Source organism: Chiloscyllium plagiosum, unplaced genomic scaffold (assembly GCF_037043375.1).
Source record: "Chiloscyllium plagiosum isolate Xiang-an unplaced genomic scaffold, Cpla_swu_hap1 HiC_scaffold_12, whole genome shotgun sequence".
Taxonomy (NCBI): Eukaryota; Metazoa; Chordata; class Chondrichthyes; order Orectolobiformes; family Hemiscylliidae; genus Chiloscyllium; species Chiloscyllium plagiosum.
Window position 1 is genome coordinate 86222279 of NW_028270150.1, and position 20604 is coordinate 86242882.

The following is a 20604-nucleotide window of genomic DNA, read 5'->3' on the forward strand; positions in this document are numbered from 1 at the left end:
TGCCTATCATTGGCAACAACTACAATTCTGATTTGGACAAGACTGCACCTATGTTTCACATCTGGGCAAACCCCCAGTGCTCATTTTATTAAAATTGAGGTGTAAGTACTTTCTCAGGCAAGGCACATCACATATCTTCTATTAAAATTGCAAGGCACTTACATACTGAAACCATTACACAGTTCAGTATGTTTAGGTGGCATTACTCATTTCAAGAGCTGAGGCTTATCTGAGGCAAGGAGCTTAGTGTGAGCAGAAAAAGCAAGTCATAGGTTTTATTGTTCATTGGATCGTAGCAGCACATGGCAATGATTACAGTAGCAGTTCAAGTGCTGGGATTCCTCCCCTTTCTCAAATACTGTCAACATCCTCAATACTTCCAATCATTTAATTTTAGAGATAATGATTATCTCATTACCCTCTTAATTCAAGATAGTTCACAAGCAATAAACGAACGTTAAGCTGAGCTTAAAATAGCGATGAAATTGAACAAAATAAGGAGCAAGATACAAAGTGCTTCTCAATTAGAACATGAGAGCATAAGAGATCTGAACAGGACAGTGTGTAGTAGAAAGTGACAACTGCAGATGCTAGAGACCAGAGTCGAGAGTGTGGTGCTGCAAAAGCACAACAGGACAGGCAGCATCCGAGGAACAGGAGAATCGATGTTTCGAGCATAAACCCTTCATCAGGAATGAGGCTTGTGGGCCGGGGGATGAGAGATAAATGGGAGGGGGGTGGGGCTGGAAGGGAGGTAGCTGAGAATGCAATAGGTAGATGAAGGTGGGGAGAAGGTGATAGGTCGGAGGGAAAAGTGGAGCGGATAGATGGGAAAGGTGATGGACAGGTCAAGAGGGCGGTGCCAAATTGGAAGCTTGGGACTGGGATAAGGTGGGGGGAGGGGAAATGAGGAAACTGGTGAAATCCACATTGATCCCACGTGGTTGCAGGGTCCCTAGGCAGAATATGAGGTGTTCTTTCTCCAGGCATCAGGTTGTAAGGATTTGGTGACGCAGGACGCTCAGGACCTACATGTTCTTAGTGAAGTGAGAGAGGGAGTTGAAGTGTTCAGACATAGGGTGGTGGGATTGGTTGGTGTGGGTATACCAAGTTGACGCCCTGGCTCCCTGATGTAGAGGAGACCACATTGGGTGCAACAGATATGGTAGATGACATTGGTGGAGATACAGGTAAATTTCTGTCGGATGTGGAAGGATCCTTTGGGACCTTGGATGGAGGTTAGGACAGGAGGCCAACTTGCGGATTGTTTCAGAGAACATCTCTGGGATACCCGCACCAACAACCCCACCGCCCCATGTCTGAACACTTCAATTCCCCCTCCCACTCCACTAAGGACATGCAGGTCCTGGGCCTTTTCCATCTCCAAACCATTATCACCCAACGCCTAGAGAAAGAGTGTCTCATATTCTGCCTTGGGACCCTGCAATCATGTGGGATCAATGTGGATTTCAACAGTTTCCTCATTTCCCCTCCCCACATTATCCCAGTCCCAAGCCTCCAACTCGGCACTGCCCTCTTGACCTGTCCATCACCTTTCCCAACTATCCGCTCCACCCTTCTCTCCGACCTATCACCTTCACCTACCTTTTGCATTCTCAGCTACCATATTCCTAGCCCCACCCCCTCCCTCTCATTTATCTCTCAGCTCTCTGGCCCACAAGCCTCATTCCTGATGAAGGGCTTATGCCAAAAACATCGATTCTCCTGCTCCTCTGATGGTGCCTGACCTGCTGTGCTTTTCCAGCACCACACGCTCGACGTAGGAACAGGACGGCCCTTTGAACTTGCTCAGCTGTTCAGTAAGATTATGATTAATCTTCAACCTTATCTCCTAACTGATCTCCCTAACTCTTTCTTCCCAAGAGTTGAAAAAAATCAATCAACCTTAGCCTTGGTTTAAGCCGTGCCATCTGAAGAATAATTTGTTTTAAAATGTTAAACATCACAAGAAAGATAGAGCATTCTGAAGCAAGGTACAACTGGTAGTAATATTGTGGATAGCTAGCATCATAAAAAGACACACGGCAGTAGTAATTTCCTTTTGGCATTATTGTGCAAGCAAAATGGTTGTCATTTCAAGGAGCTTTCCAAAGGGAAAAGAGAGAACAGACTAAGACAAACCAGATTCAAGACACAGGGGAATATAATTCTCCATGCGAAAATAGATGGTAAGAATAATCTTTGAGATGAGAAGAACTGTAGTCATGAAGCCACATTAACTCCTGAGATGACCCATAAATTTACTTTCAATTTTATGCATTGGTTTCATTATGACTGAAAGGTTAGCTTTGAAGTAAGCTATTATAATAAACTTTCCTTATTCAGTTGTTCTATTGTAAGACAAGCTCTTGTGTTCTGTGTATACTTATTCGGTCAATGGAGTCAAAACCAGAGAGAGATTTTGGCTTTGAAGAATGTTCATAAACTTAGTCAGACTGTATATTATATCTCTTTTTTTTATTGTTGATTTTTTTTAATCCAGTTGGAGATCATGCTGACTGCACAAAGGAGATTTCGGCCCTAATATTTACAATGAGGGACATATATACCTCTGGGGAAGGCAGTGGTAGCAAGTTGCTGCTGGGGTCCATTCCAGAACCAATATCTATGCTGTAGTATTCCATGATAAATATCCCAAGACACTTAATGGAGGAAAGAACATTGAAGAGAAAGTAGAAGTGTTGGTGGAGATGACTGAATGCGTTGTCAAAGAGGCAGTTATTGAGTAGGTTTCTGAAGGTGAAAAAGATGGCCAGCAAAACAGAGATTTAAGGGATGAGTTCCAAAGTGTGAGTCAAAACAGATAAAGAATATTAAAACACAAGAGATATGAGTAGGCCATTAGACCCCTCAGGCTGGTCCTTCAACAAAATGATGGTTGATCTGCCCAGGCTTTAAGTCCTCTCTCAAGCCAGCTCCTTAGCCCTAGTTTCTCAATATTTCAAACATTTATCTACTTCCTCTTTAAATACTTCAATGATCCAGGCTCTACGACTCTCTTAGTTAGGGAGTTCCAAACATTCACTAATCTCTGGACAAGAAATCCCTTCATGCATCAACTTTAAATGAGTGTCCCATTAATCTGTAACTACGTTCCCTCGTTCAAGATTCTCCCTTTAGTATTGTTGAGTTCTTTCTCAGTATGGAGGCTGTGAAGCCCTCTCATAGACTTGTATAATGAAATAGTAGTCAGTCTTTTTGATTTTTTCTACCAAAGTGCTTGGCTTCACAATTTTCTACATTAAGATTAGATTAGATATTCCCTACAGTGTGGAAACAGGCCCTTCGGCCTAACTAGCCCACACCGACCCTTCAAAGAGAAACTCACCCAGACCCATTTCCCTCTGAATAATGCACCTAACACTATGGGCAATTTACCATGGCCAATTCACCTAACCTACACATCTTTGGACAGTGGGAGGAAACCAGTGCACACCCACACAGACATGGGGAGATTGTGCAAACTTCACACAGACAGTCGCCCTAGGCTGGAATCGAACCTGGGACCCTGGTGCTGTGAGGCAGCAGTGCTAACCACTGAGCCACCATGCCAACCACTGGGCCACCATGCCAACCACTGAGCCACCATTCCGCCCCAAACTCTCTCTGCCAAGTTTGTCCTCACAGACTCAAACTATCTAAATGCCCTCCTGAATCGTTACGTCCTCTTCACAACATGTCTTCCTACCTATTGTTGGACAATCAGCTTATTGGGAATATTATACTCTGCACCCTCCTCTGGGTCATTAAATATAAATAATAAATAATTGATACCATTGCACTGACAAATTCTTGTGACAATCCACTAGCTACACTTTCCCAATCTGAAAAAGATCCTTTAATACTCACGCTCTGACTTCTGTATTGTAAAAACTGTGTCTTTATATTTTTGTGTTTTTTTTTTAAGATTTGGGTTGAAATGAGAAAGAACTGTATTAAAACTAGTGTTAGAAAGAATTGCTGCATGTTTTGTAAGCAAGTAACCCGATACCCATGCTTGTTAAAATAACAAGCGTTAATTGAAACAGTTGCAGATGAACTGGAGCCGAGAGCTTCTGTGCACAGGTGCACCTGGGTGGCAATGGGATTGAATGGTCTATGGACTAGTGGCCATGTATAACAAAAGTCAACTGCCATTGATTCCTAGGGAAGTGAATACCTTGGGCTGAGAACAAGATAGAAGGGAAATTGTTTTGATCCCCCAGCTATACAGAACATTAGTTAGGCCACTTTTGGAATATTGCGTGCAATTCTGGTCTCCTTCCTACTGGAAGGATGTTGTAAAACTTTAAAGGGTTCAGAAAAGATTTACAAAGATGTTGCCTGGGTTGGAGGATTTCAGCTATGGGGAGAGGCTAGATAGGCTGGGGCTGTTTTCCCTGGAGCATCGGAGGCTGAGGGGTGACCTTATAGAGGTTTATAAGATCTCAAAGGGCATGGATAGGATAAATAGACAAAGCCTTTTCCCTGGGTGGGGGTGTCCAGAACTAAAGGGCATAGGTTTAGGGTGAGAGGGGAAAGATATAAATGAGACCTAAGGGTCAACTTTTGCACGCAGAGGGTGGTGCGTGGTTGGAAAGAGCTGCCAGAGGAAGTGGTGGAGGCTGGTACAATTATAACATTTAAAAGTAATCTGGATGGGTATATGAATAAGAGGGTTTGGAGGGATGTGGGGTGGGTGTTGACAAGTAAGACCAGATTATGTTGGGCTATCTGGTTGGCATGAATGAGTTGGACCAAAAGGTCTGTTTCTGTGCTGTGCATCTCTGTGACTCTATGACTCTATCCCAGAAACTCTCTTTGTTATCTGCAGTCAAATGCCTTTCAAGCCTGAAAGAAAACGGCTCATCTTTCCTTCAGTAATGTTGTAAGCTGTAACTTTTAACTAATAAGTCAGAAATCTTTTATGAGAACCAGCCACCTTGTGTCTCTTTGCAAACTATTGGAAGTTTCTAGAGAAAGGTTACTGGGGAGCAACATTCTGACCAACAAAGGATCATCTCAACAAGCAGGGAAAGAAACCACTGAAATGCCTCTCAGTTTTCTTTTGCCTATAACCTATTTGTCCAATTTTTTGTCTGTTTTTGAGTAAAGGGGAGTCTACAAGGGATTAGAGTTTTAATTAGCAGTGTAAAGTGCCAATGGTTTATAACTGTTTACCTGTAGATAGAGTCTAATTGCACTATGGGGTCCGAAGTCAATGTTGAGGAATTCCAGATCAACTCATTCACTGCCTCTAGTAGGTTTGCCTTCACAGTGGGAGAGCACATACCTAGCGATGCTGATGGTGGTGCCTGGGACTTAGTTCAAACACTGTGAAAACAAAACCATGGAGGCATTAGTCAATGATGATGAACAGTTGAAATTTCTGATGCATTTCGAATTGGAAGCTGGAAATGGTTGAAAGACTAAATGATAATGAAAGTAATTTTAATTGGTGGGGAGGCAGAAAATCAGAATTAGAATACGCCCTTTTGTAAAGTCCAGTTGTAGAAGTAATTCAATGGAAGTTAATGACAGCAGCATTTCCGTTTTCAAGGAAGGAGGTGATGGTAAGATCATGTGAAGCAGGACTAGGAGGATATTCAGCCCTTCAAATCTGCTCCACCATTCATGGCTGATCCACTAATCCTCAACTCCACTTTGCTGGAGTTTTCCTATTATCCTTAATTCCATTATATATTAATATTCTTCTATCTCAGCCTTGAATATACTTAATAAACCAACTTTGATGCCCCTCTCTAATAAAGAATTCCATAGATTCATAGCTTGAGAGGAAAAGGTCTGCCACATCTTACACTGAGATTATGCCCTTTTGTCCTAGACTGAACTCAAGGAGAAACATCTACTCTCTCTCTCTGCATCTACCCTATCAAGTCCTCTGAGACTTTGATGTTTCAGTAATGTCACCTCTCATTCTTCTAAACTCCAACATGTACAAGCTCAACCTAATCAACCTTTCCTCATAAGAAAATCCCTCTTTACTTGAGATCAGCCTAATAAACCTTCTGCAGACTACTTCCAATGTAATATATCATTCCTTCCATTAGGAGACCAAAACTGTTCAGAGAAATCCAGGTCTGGTCTGATTTGTATCTTGCATAGTTTAGCAAGATCTCCTTATTTTTTTACATTCCATTGCCTTTGAATTAAAAACCAACAATCCATTTGCCTTCCCTATTAACCACTTAATTCTGTTGCTAGCTTTTTGTGATTCATGTACAAGAACCCCTAAATCCCTTTCTGCATCTTTCCCCATTTAAACAATATTAAGCCCCTCTGTTCTTCATGCCAAAGTGCATAACTCCATATTATATTCCAACTGGTTGGTTGAGGAACCGACTAGAGAACAGGCCATCAGAAAGGATGAAATGGAACTTAATCGAAATAAAATTTCTTCATCTAGAACATGATGAGCTTGTGGACTTGTTTGCCACAAAAAACAGTTAAAGCCAAAACAGTGAATGTTTTCAAGGAAGGGTTAAATATAGATCTTAGTGCTAAAGGGATCAAAGGGCATGGTGAGAAAGGGGGAACAAGTTACTGAGTTGGATGATCATCCATGATCATATCAAATGGTGGAGCAGGCTCAAAGGGCTCAAAAATCTTCTCCTGCTCCTATTTTCTATTATTCTATCCACCAAGTTGTCTCCCGCTTACTTAACCTGTCTACATCCATCTGTAGACTTTGTATTATCCTCATCACTTACCTTCCCGCCTACTTTTGTGTCATCTGCCAACTTGGAAATAGTACCTTCACTTGCCTCAGGAGGAAGTGAGGACTGCAGATGCTGGAGATCAGTCACAATTGTGGTGCTGGAAAAGCACAGCAGGTCAGCCAGCATCCGAGGAGCAGGAGAATCAATATTTCAGGCATAAGCCCTGCATCAGGAATGACCTGATGACCTCATTCCTGAAACATCGATTCTCCTGCTCCTCGGATACTGACTGACCTGCTGTGCTTTTCCAGCACCACACTCATTCACTTTCCTTATCCAAGTCATTAGTTTGAGCCCCAGCACTGATCCCTGTGATGCTCCACTAGTTGGTGATGGTGTAGATGTGGTTGAGATAAGAACAAAGAAGCATAATATTGCAAAGGTACAAATTTGTTTATTGTTGAGTTCCACATAAGAAAGCGTTCAAAGGTGTGGCAAATTAAAGCTGTGTATCTAGGACAGAGGAGGCTATGGTGTGCCTCAAGATGGTTTCATCATACAAATTTTGTTTCAGAGTTATGGCATAATCATGACTTGATGTCAGTCAAAAAGTGACACTACATGGTGATGAGTGTGAATTAAAAGCTGGTGTTAGGAAATGAGTAATGTATGATGTCAGCTTATAAGGAGAGTTCTAGCCCATGCCTAATAGCTTGCTGATATCAGCATGAAAAAGCCCTCAAATTGTTTAATTTCATTTGTTTTGACTGTAGCCAGAAAATGTCCACGTTTTTGTACACATTTTTCCAAGAGCACAGTTCCTTTGTGGAGTTCCTGTTGACATTTTTATTTTACATGTACCTTTTCTTTTAATGGCGTTGATTTTCTGAATCTTTTTCTGTTTCTCTTGAGACTTTACTATTGTCTGGCTGCATTGCACTTGAATTAACTGATAGGATGGTACTTTCTTCACCAATTTGTTGTCCAGTCAACATTAAATGACTGGCTCCCTGCCATCAAGTACTATAAGTAGCCACAGTGTTATTGGAACCATATGCTCATTAACAATGTTGGCGCTGAGTCAGCAACTGCTGTCCGAAACTCACATTATGCTCCAGACAATAGGACAGTGTAAGATCAGTTCAGGCACGGGAAAAAAAAACATTTTTTTCATGCAACTAAGAATGTAAAACTGCTAGAAGCACTACTCCCCCACCCTCTTTTCATTCTCATGCCATGTCTGAGTGTCTCAGGATATGAACTAACATTAATCAATATCTTTCCTGTCAGAGATCTGATTGTACTGCAAGTGGCAGACAAGAGCTAATTGAATATTTTTAGTGCGCTGGTTTTTCAGAACTAAAAAATAAAGAGGCCATCCTTCTGGCACTCATTCTAACGACTCATTTTGGCTATTTGAAGACACAGCACTTTTCTGTAATATTTGTCTCTGTAGAAAACTCAGAGCCATGAGCCAGAAACTCTCTCACTCCACTCTATTATATCACACGACATGTTTAAAGTGACTTAAATACATCAAAAATTAGCAATTAATGTTATATTGAGCTTTTGACTTTACTCTAAAGTGAACTATCTCTGATATTTTACTGCTATTAATGTCATTCCTGGAGAAAAGTTTGATTTGTTACTAACTCATGAGAACCCTATAATTGGTTTTAACGTATCTATTCTTAATTCATTGTGTTTAATTTATAAATGAAGATGGCTACTTTAAAGTATCAGTTATTGCATATTTGGTTTATAAGCAAACCTTTAACATATCTTGTCTCTTTAAAGCTGAGAACTGACAGTTGTTTGTGCAAAAGTCAGAGTGGGAGCAACAATACAAAAAAACTGCTACTGTTAGAAATTGGAAACAAAAAGAATATTGAAAAATGTAGAAATCAACAGCAGTTATGTTATATGGGAAAGAAGTTCTGGGATTTACATATTAATAAACTGAAACCTGCAACCCATTCTGAAAGATGAAAGACTTAACAGCAAACTAGGTTTGTTCAATATATCATTTAAGTTGCATGACACTGTAATCTTTTGCTATAAAGTCATGTTTTATGATCATGCTCCACAGCTACCTGATGAAAAAGCAGCGCTCTGAAAGTTAGTACTTCCAAATAAACCTGTTGGACTATAACCTGGTGTTGTGTGATTTTTAAAAATGGATGAAGGGAGAGATATAGAAATAGGGATACAACGAAAGGCAGATAGATATACAAACATGCAAGCTTATTCTATAATAGTCATTTGGCAGTACAGAACTTGAGATTGTTGAAAAAAGACATTTTGTTGAAGAATTTCACTTTGCACTCATCAGGCCAATTCATCAGCAATACCAAAGAGAAAACAACATTGAGACTGTATGAGTGCTGATTAAGTCCATTTGCCAACCAGAATGTTAAAAGCATTGTAAGAAAAAATGCACCAGCTAACAATGACTGACAGTTAATTGCCAAGCTTTGTTTAAATTTTAACTCAGATTGGTCAAGGCATTGTTCTGCAAAATGAATGAGAGAATGGCTGTCACGTATTTCATTGAGTTAAAACAGGTATAGTGTGTGTATATTTCTTTCTTGATGCAAAGAACAGGGCCCTGTTTACTAATATTTGTAGCTCCCCATGGATGCATGTATATTGCAAGCTTGACTGGTTATCCTAAATTGTTTGTCAATTTATTACTCAGTATTATTTAACCATTGTTGTCTAATTGTGAAATCGCAGCTAATGTTGGACAATATACTGAGTTTTGCCAGCATCTTCATCCCCCTCTCGCCAGGAGCCTTTGTAGGGTTTGGCATTGTATCTTCCTTTGTGCTATGTTTTGATTCTAACCAGAGGGAAAGTTTGTCCCAACTCGTATTGACTTTACCTTTGCTATGGCTCCTTGATGCAATATCATCTCAATGTCCAGATCAGTCACTCTCTTCCTAGGTCACATCGAAAGAAACCCTTATCTATACATCTGTGCAGTGAGAAGGACATACTTACTTTTGCCTTAATTCTCCAGTCTCAGTTTCCATCCCATCTGTCCTCACATACATACATCTCTCCCCCTATAGCTACTTATGCTTGGTTTATAACACTTATTCCTGAAGAAGGGCCTGTGCCCGAAACGTCAAATCTCCTGTTCCCTGGATGCTGCCTGACCTGCTGTGCTGTTCCAGCAATAAAGTTTCAACTTATAACATTTATGCCATTCTTCTAGTCCCATTCGACTTCTCTTCCAAAAATTGCCCAATAGTAAATCGAGCTGACCTCTTCCCCTTTCTCCTTGCACTCTGGTGAACATCACCAACCGAAGTGGGGCACTAGCCAAGGTGAGTTAGCTTAGGATCACAGCAGACTGTATACAATATCAAATTACTGTACAACTCGCACAACGCAACAGTTGACAACATTGAAAAATTCTGCACTGAGACTTCCCATTAAAATTAACTGCATGTCACAAAAGGTCTGTATTTAAGCTGTTGCAATGCCATTTATGGCTAGTAAATCAGAACTTTGCCATTGCAATTTTTTAATGGTGCTGACATGGTACTCAACCTTGCAGTCTGAGCAAAGGGACAATATAGCTGTAGAGTCTCACTTTAGCATGGAATTAATTATTCCAAAACGTTTCCTTTGGTATTGTATGTGTCCTGGGAGTGTCTCTGTGCTGATCTTGCCACCCATACTTCTATTAGTTTCAGCTGGCAATCATTTCCAGAATGCAAAGCTGCTTGCTTTAGTTACTCAGAAATGCAAAAATAGATTATTTCAGAAAATAATTTTGGGGAACAGCGTATGAGTAATTTAAGCCATGGTGTGGTAAGCTAGTAGATTTGGGAAGAAAAAGGTAATTTCATACCTGAGGTTCCCCAAAGTCTTCTCCCACTGGATGAGGACAGCTCAAAATATACGCAAAAGCTCAGCACCATCTCAGGCAAGTTAACCCATTTGATTGGCATGCCATCCATTCTTGTTAAACGTTTCCTCCCTCCATCACCAACACAAAGTAGCATTTGTGTGCACCATCTACAAGACACACATCATCGCCAAGGCTCCTTAGATGGCAATGACGTCTTAAGCCTGAAGGACAAGGGCAGTAGATGTTTAGAAACTGCCACCTGCAAGCTCCTTTCCAAAATTCTTACCATCCGATTTAAAAATATGTCGCCATTCCTTCGTTATCACTGGATCAAAGTCCTGGTACTTCCTTCCCAATAGCACTGCAGGTTGCCTCTATGTAAAACAAACTGCAGTGGTACAAGAAGGCACTTCACCATCTCCTTTTCAAGGGCAATTAGAGATGAACAGTAAATGATTTTGATTTTAGATTACATTACCGTGTGGAAACAGGCCTTTCGGCCCAACAAGTCCACACCGACCCGCCGAAGCGTAACTCACCCATACCCCTACATTTACCCCTTACCTAACACTATGGGCAATTTAACATGGCCAATTCACCTGACCTGCACATCTTTGGACTGTGGGAGGAAACCGGAGCACCCGGAGGAAACCCACACAGACACGGGGAGAACGTGCAAACTCCACACAGTCAGTCGCCTGAGGCGGGAATTGAACCCGGGTCTCTGGCACTGTGAGGCAGCAGTGCTAACCACTGTGCCACCGTGCCGCCCACGGTGTTGGTGCAGCTAGTGATGTCACATCCTGTGAATGAATAAATAAAAAAGAAAGATGTCCCGTTCATTGGATAGTTTAGTGAACAGATGATTTGGTAGCATTTGTCATGTACTACTTAAAATATACATTCAACAATATCAATTTTAACAATGCAGGCTTGGCTAGCTTACAATTGGAGAAATCGTTTTGAAAATATCTCTTCTGCCATAGTGAGAAACATCTGGGAAGGTACTTTTAAAATCAGAACAATAATGTAACAGCACGTAAAGTCATTTAAAGAACTTCGAGCAGTTGCCAGTAAAGGCAACGTTTACATCCTGCAGCCAGGGCTGAAACTTCAAGCCTCAGGCCTTGTAACTTTGGAGTGAAGAATTCATTTTGAGTAGAGCTAAAAGAATTAGAATCTAGTAGAGAGAGTAAAATGGAGACAGGCAGCTTTGGATCACAGAGCCAGTTTTAGACGTTGCAAGGCAGCTATTCTGTGGCCAACAGACCCACAGTATCAGCGATCTAGGGAGACAGAACTGGTCTGATGTATGCAGTAACACAGTAAAATAGGTAATATGAGTGTGACCCCATAAGTGTAACAGAAAGGCATGACCTGAAAATGTGTGATGGAAATAGTGCAAAGGAAGTTAATTTGACACAGGAAGTATATGTTGTAGGTAAAACAGTATATTAAAGAAAACAGCAGATAGATGTTTTCTTTGTACACAGCAAGTGTTTTAACTTTTGAGCTGATACCAATCTGAATTAGGAACATTTTCCATTGAACAATCCTTGACTTAAATGTACTATTTGCAATAAAGGCAAAACCATGACTAATTATTTTTTTCAGTCTATTTGATCTGCCATTACAGAACACTCTGTTACAGTCTATGCTGTTCTTACCTTTATTGCGAACACACTCTCTCAATGCAGAAACACCTTACACTGGTGCTGCTAGTTAATTACAGGTGGACTGAGTGGCCACTTATTCCTCCATAGCCATAGTGAAACAACAAGCAAGAAATAATGCTTCTCCTGTATTTTCCTGTTAAAAATAAACTAGAATCACACATTAGTAACTTTGTTTCTGGATTAGTGGTACTGGAAGAGCACAGCAGTTCAGGCAGCATCCAAGGAGCAGTAAAATCGACTTTTCCGGCAAAGGTCCTTCATCAGGAATAAAGGCAGAGAGCCTGAAGCATGGAGAGATTCAGTTTGATTTTAAGAAGGAATTTCAAAATGTTTCATGTATTCCAATTTGGAAGCAATCTCATCTCACATAATTTCTTTTGCCAAATATTGGCATTAAATGCTTTGACAAACGCAGATGGCAAATGCAGGTGATGAAATAGTTGTCAGGGCTCTGTGCATGTTTTTAATAAAAGAGACCTTGCTGTGGTACATTCTGTAATGTACGGGGCAACCTGACACATGATTCTTATTTTCTTGACAGTTCCAGAAAGCTCCTCAGAGACTTATTTTTGTACTTTTTCATTTGTTCATGGACTGAAGACATCGCTGATTAGGCTAGCACTTATTACCCATCCCAAATTGCCCTTGAGGAAATGGTGACGTACCACTTTCTTGAAGCGCTGTAGGCCGTGTGGTGTAGGTACACCCACAGTGCTGTTAAGTGGGGAAATTCCAAAGTTTGACCCAATAACTACGAGAAAATGATTATATATTGCCGAGTCAGGATAGTGTATATCATAGAGGGGCACGTTCAGGTGGTGATGTTCCCATGAGCCTGCTGCCTTTCACCTTCTAGCTGGTAGAGATTTCAAGTTTAGGAGGTGCAGTCAAAGGTGTCCAAGTTAGTTGTTGCATTACATACTGCAGAAGGTTCTGCCACATGAAGAGAATGAATTTTGAAGGTTGTGGAAGTGTTACCAATCAAACAGGTTACCACGTCCCAAATAGTGTCTAAATTCTTGTTTTATTAGAGCTGTACATCTAGGCAAGGGGGGAGTATTCCATCACAAGCTTGACTTGTGCCTTGTAGATGGTGAACATACTTTGCGGAAGCTGAAGACGAGTTACTCACCCAGAGAATTCCCAGCCTCTGACCCGCTGTTGCAGCCATCAGTTTATGTTAAGTTTCTGGTTAGGTTAATAGTTGAGGATTCAGTGATGGTAATAGAGTTGAATGTCAAGAGGAGATGATGAGATTGTCTCAGTGGAGATGGCAATTACTTGTCAACCCAAGCCAGAATGTCATCTAGGTCTTGCAGCATATGGGCACAGACTGCAGAATTATCTAAGCAGTGAATAGCACAAAACACTATGCAATCTTCTGCAAAAATCCCCACTTCCAACTTCAAGATGGACGAAAAGCTGAAGATATTTCTGCTTGGTACACTGCCTTAAGCAATTCCTGCAGCAATGTACTGAGGCAGAAATGATTGATCTTCAACATGCACAACTATTTGCCTTTGCACTAGGTATGACTCTAGCTTATGGAAGGTTTCCACTCTGATCTCCATTGACTTCAGTTTCACTAGAGTTCCTTGATACCATCCTCAGTGTCACAGGCAGTGAACCTTGTCTCACTTCTCCGATTCAGTTTTTCTTTCTGTGATTGGACCAAGACTGAAATGAGATCTGGATCAAAGTGATCCCAAAATCAGCTTTAGAGAACAGGTTATTACTTTTTGCTAATACAACCAACAACACATTTTTTATCACTTTGCTATGATTAAGAGTAAACTGTTGGAGTGATAATTGGTGTGACTGGACTTGTCCTATATTTTATGAACAGAATGTGCCCTGGCACTTTTCCATATCATCAGATGCATGTGTTGGAAGTGTGCTGGAACAGCCTTGCTAAGGATGCAGTTAGCTCTGGAGCACAAGTCTTCAGATGGGATGTTGTCAGGTTCTATAGCCTCTCTCTGTCCAGTGTGTTCAATGGTTCCTACTATTATTTGGATTGAATCAAATTGGCTGAAAATTGAGCTCGGTGATGCTGAAAATCTCAAAATGAGGCTAAAATGGATGATCTACTACAATATCTTGACTGAAGTTGTTTGCAATGCTTCAGAATGCCTTGTGCTAATGTGCTCAGATTTGGCGTTATTGAGAATGGGAATATTTGTGCAGTCTTCTCCTCTAGTAACTTGTTTAATTTTCTACTTCCATTCCAAATTGTACCTGGAAGGAGAGTTTAGATCTAATGAGTTTGTTGCAGAATTGACTACCTGTGTTTATAACATGCTTCTTCCACTGTTTAGCAAGTTCATAGTCCTATGGTATAGCTTCACTTAGTTGGCAACTCATTTCTAAGTATGTATGATGCTGTTCCTGGTATGTCCTCTTGACCTCCTAATGAACAAGGGTGTGTCATCTTGCTGTCAGCTGAAATACTCCAGTAGGCAGAGTGTCACAATGAAGATTAAGTTTAAATCCAAGGTTTTGACAGAATACATGGGTCAATTCCCTTCCTGTGTTTCTTTAAAGATCCTCTTGTGGCACAGTGGTAGTATCAGTACTTCTGAGGCTAAAGATTTGGGTTCAAGTCTCACCTGCACAAGAGGTGAGTCATAACATCTCTGAGTGGGTTGATGAATAATATCTATGTCGCTTCAGTTGATGTGAATGTGAAAAGTATGGCATAATATTAGATTACAGATTATGGTTGAATCCAATTCTATTACTACTGCTGCTGTCCACATGCTTTATTGATGCCTAGTTGTGAGCTATAAAGATCTGTACTCAAAGTAGGTGTTTCATTCATGCTATGGAGGGTGTTCATAGTGTGAAAGCACAGTTTTATCGCCACCAAGACTGTGTGGTTGATATTTCAATTAAAACAATTAAAGGTGCAATTGCAACATTAGACTGATAAGAATTACATCAAATAGGTTACACCTTCATGTTGGTTTTCTCTTGTTGCAGGCCCAGTTTGATAAATGCATTTCTCAGGACTCAGCCAGGATACCTTCCATGGCTGTGTTACCCTCACTGACTCTTTCAGATGATGCAGCACTACTAATTCATCAGTTGTGGTAGGATAGTAGGTCGTTATCCAGCAGGATGTTTCCTTGCCCATATTTGGACTTCATTGGGTCCAGAGTCCATATTGAAGACATCTATGGTAATACCTTCTCATCTGTATATCAGATATCACCCTTTTTTCATTTACATTGTCGGTAAGGTATGATTTGGCGAGTATGACTATGACTTGGCAGGGTCAACAAGTCCCTTTTTTCAAAAACATTGCCTCAACCAATATCCCATACTCTGCTTAATTGGCTTTTCCATTGTCATTTGATATAACTGATTTGCATGCTGGACTATTCAAATATCGATCGCATTGCTTTAGATCTGAAGTCACATGTAAAGCAGACTGCATAAGGATAGCTCTGTTTCTTCCTTACAGTTCATTAGTGAGCCAGGTTAGTTTTTCTTTATATAAAACCCTGGCAAGATCATCAGTATCAATTATATGTATGAATTGAGGCAAATAGAAGTCTTGGTGGCATTTAAACTCATGCCCTCGAGCATTATTCAGTGCCTCTCATTTGTTAGTTTAGTAACATGACATAGAGCATAGAAAAATACAGCGCAGTACAGGCCCTTTGGCCCTCGATGTTGCGCCGATCCAAGCCCACCTAATCTACACTAGCCCACTATCCTCTATATACCTATCCAATGCCCGTTTAAATGCCCATAAAGAGGGAGAATCCACCACTGCTACTGGCAAAACGCTTCCTGTTATCTCACTGTGCATGGCCTCAATATGATGAAAATACTTTAAGAGCTTAATATGTTGAACACTACGGCAAGGTTTTAGAATGGGGAGGAAGTTGAGATGTGGCTCAGGTGCAAGCAGTGTATTAAATCCACAAAAGATGCCAGCCTGTCGGAAAATGATCCTGGGTTAGTGCATTCTGAAGCACTCCAGGGAAAAAGATTCTGTTTAGGGACAATGAGCAGCTCGGGGGTAAATTAGAAAGCAGAACCACAAAGATAATAATGACTACCTGAGCCACAAGTGAATTGGTGTCGGATTGATAAAATTAGACTTAATTTGAAACTGGTGTGGAAAAAATGGGTTTCAATTCATGGCGCAATTCAATTCATATCAGAGAAAGTGGCAACTGTTCTACTGGAATGGCCTTCACCTGAGCAATGTTGTGATTATTGCTCTGAGAAATCACATAATGAATGCAGTAGATAGGGTTTTAAACCATAGTGGGGACAAAGATTCATCTATCACATGAATGCAAATTAAGTAAAATTGAAGTAATGGATAATGTAATAGAGCAGTGTAGTAACATAAGTAGTGCAGCCAGTGTGAGACAGGAAAGAACAGAACATATCTCAAGAAGGATGTACTGGCCCTGGAGCGTGTTCAGAGGAGGTTCACGAGAACGGTCCCAGGAATGAAAAGCTTAACATATGAGGAACATTTGAGGACTCTGGGATTACACTTGATAGAGTTTAGAATTTGAGGGGGGATCTAATTGAAACATACAGAATACTGAATGGCCTGGACAGAGTTGATGTTGGGAAGATGCTTCCATTGGTAGGAGAGACCAGGACCTTAAGGCGCAGCCTTAGAGTAAAGGGAAGACCTTTTAGAATGGAGATAAGGAGAAACTTCTTCAGCCAGAGAGTGGTGAATCTATGGAATTCTTTGCACAGGAGGCTGTGGGAGCCAGGTCATTGAGGAAATTTACGACTGAGAGGGAAAGTTTCATCAATATCAAGGCAATCAAGGATTACAGGGAGAAAGGGGGAGAATGGGGTTGAGAAACTTATCAGGCATGATTCAATGGCAGAGCAGACTCAATGGTTTGAATGGCCTAATCTCTGCTCCTACGTCTTATGGTCTTATAACATATAAACCTGCCTACAGATAAGGCCAGATTTGCAGGGATGGTGAAAAAAAGGTTAGAAATAAAAATTCTGTATCTGAAAGTATGCAGCATTCATGTTAAAATGGCTGAGTTCTTAGCATGAGCATATATAAATACATTATATGCTAATGAATGTCATTATAGATATGGTTGCAAGGTGACAATGGCTGGAACTTAGATATACAAGGATATTTGACATTTCAAAAGGACAGAAAGCTAGTAAAATATCATGTAGGTAGCTTTGTTAATTAAAGATGGCATTAGTGTGTGAATAAGGATATGGAAGCTAGAGAACCGAGGGAAATAAATAGTGATATCTTGAAAAGTGTCCATAATGCAGAGGAGAAGGTGCTGGACATCTTAAAACAGATAAAGGTGGATAGATTCCTGGGGCCGGATCAGGTGTACCTAGAACTCTGCGGGAAGCTAGGGAAGTGATTGCTGGGCCCCTTGCTGAGATATTTGTTTCATCAATAGTCACAGGTGAGGTGCCAGAGGAGGTTGGTAAACATGATGCCATTATTTAAGGAAGGTGGCATGGAAAATCCAGGGAACTATAGACCGATGAGCTTGACATCAGTAGTGGGCATGTTGTTGGAAGGGATTCTGACAGACAAGATTTACATGTTTTTGGAAAGGCAAGGACTGATTAGGGATAGTCAATATACTTTGTGTATGGGAAATCATGTCTCACTAAATTGATTTAGTTTTTTTAAAGAAAGGACAAAGAAGATTGATGAAAGCAGACATGGTCTATATGGACTTCAGCAAGACGTGTGACAAGATTCCACATAGTTAGCAAGGTTAGATCAAATGGAATACAGAGAGAACTAGCCATTTGGATCCAAAATTATCTCAAAGGTAGCAGACAGAGGGTGGTGGAGGAGGGTTGTCTTCAGACTGGAGGCCTGTGACCAGTGGAGTGTCACAAGGATTGGTCCTTGGTTCGCTGCTTTTTGTATACATTTATATAAATGATTTAGAACATAGTAAGTTTGCAGATGACACCAAAATTGGTGGATAGCAAAGAAGGTTACCCCAGATTAGAATGGAACCTTGATCAGATGGGCCAATACGCTGAGGAGTGGCAGATGGAGTTTAATTTAGATAAATGTGAGATGTTGCATTTTGGTAAGACAAATCAGGGCAGGACCGATACACTTAATGGTAACGTTCTGGGGAAGGTTACTAAACAAAGAGAACTTGGGGTGCAGGTTTATAGTTCCTTGAAATGGAGTCATAGGTAGACAGGGTAATGAAGAAGGTATTTGGTATGCTAGTCTTAATGAGCTGTGCATTGAGTATAGGAGTTGGGAAATCATGTTGCAGTTGCAAAGGACATTGGTTAGGATACTTTAGAAATACTGTGCTCAATTCTGGTCCCCCTGCTATAGGAAAGATATTGTGAAACTTAAGAGGGTTCAGAAAAGATTTACATGGATATTGCCAGGTTCGGAGGGTTTGAACTGTGGGGAGATGCTGAATAGGCTGGGGCTATTTTCCTTGAGCATCGGAGACTGAGGGGGGACTTTTAGAAGTTTATAAAATCATAAGGGATATGGCTAGGATGAATAGCCAAGGTCTTTTCCCCAAGGAACAGGAGTCCACAACTAAAGGGGATAGGTTTAAGGTGAGAGGGGAAAGATTTAAAAGGGAACCAAGGAGCAACATTTTCATGCAGAGGGTGGTATGTGTATGAAATGAGCTGCCAGAGGAGGTGGTGGAGTCTGGTACAATTGCATCATTTAAAAAGCATCTGGATGTGTATATGAATAGGGAAGAGTTTAGAGGGGTATGGGCCAAGTGCTGGCAATTGGGATTATGTCTGTTTAGGATAGCTGGTTGGCATTGATGAATTGGATTGAAGGATCTGTTTCCGACTGGACATCTCTATGACGCTAGTGCTATATTGAGACTGACCTTGATTCAAAAGATTAAGATGTAAGATCAGTTGGGTAGAGATAAGAAATATCAAAGATAAGATATCACTGATGGGAATAGCTTAAGGCCATCTGAAAGTCACTGGTTGGCCTATCCCCAATTGCCACTGAGAAGGTAGCGGTGGGCTGGCTTCTTGAATTGCCATAGGTTGACCCACAATGCCCTTGGGGATGGAATAGCAGGATCTTGACCCAGCGACCATGAAGGAATAGTACTATATTTCCAAGTCAGGGTGGTGAGTGGCTTGGAGGGAACTTGCCTTTCCCTCCAAGCCATTCCCATAAACCTGGTGTCCTTGTCCTTCTACATGGAAATGGTCATGGGTTTGAAAGATGCTATCTAAGGGACCTTGATGAATTTCTGCAGAGCATCTTTTAGATACTACAAACTGCTGCTACTAAGTGTTGGTGATGGAGAGTGTGAATGCTAGTGGATATGATGCCAATCAACCAGGCTGTTTGTCTTGGATGGTGTTGAGCTTCTTGAGTGCTGTTGGAGCTTCACTCATCCAGGCAAGTAGGGAGTATTCCATCACATTCCTGACTTGTGCCTTGTAGATTGTGGACACGCTTTGGGGAGTCAGGAGGTGTGTTACTCAGTATTCCTAGCCCCTGACCTGCTCTTTACACAGTGAGTTCCTGGTCAATGGTCACCCCCAGGATGTTGATAGTGAGGAATTCAGTGATAGTAAGGCACTGAATGTATTGGGGCCGTGGTTATATTGTCTCTTATTGGAAATGGTCAGTTGCCCCACACAAATACCAGGTAAAGAAAATGAAGTAGAAAGCAATAAGTAATGGGGACCTGTAAGGAAAGTACTGGAATGATTATAGATGATTTTAATTTTCATGTGTATTAGACAAACAATTTTGGCAAAGGTAGTCTGTAAGATGACTTCATAGTATGAATTTGGGATTATGATTTGGAGCAGAACATTCTAGTGGCTGCCATAGAGTTGGCTATTTCAGACCTGGTAACGTGCAGTGAAACTGGATTAAGTAATGACCTTGTATAAAGGAGCCTGTATGCAACAGTGATTATAACTTGGATAGTATTTCACATTTAATTTAAGGGTGAGAAGTATGGACTTGTGTCTGAACTTAAATAAATGCAATTACAAGGCTCTAAGGATAAAGTTGGCTTAAGTTGAAACTTTATTGCTGGAACAGCACAGCAGGTCAGGCAGCATCCAGGGAACAGGAGATTCGACGTTTCGGGCACAGGCCCTTCTTCTTCAAGTTGGCTTAAGTCAATTGGGAAAATGGGTTCGAACTTAGGACAACAGTGAAACAATGGCAAACATATAAGGAGATCTTCTATAACTCTCAGTAAAGATATATTCCAGTGAAAAGGAAAGACTCTGTATGAGAAGGAGATACAATCTGACATGAAGTAAGGAAGCTAAGGATGGTATCAATTTGAAAGAAAAAGTATGCAACACTGGAAACACGAGTAAGTCAGAGGTTTCGATAGATTTTTGAAATCAAAAAAAAAGG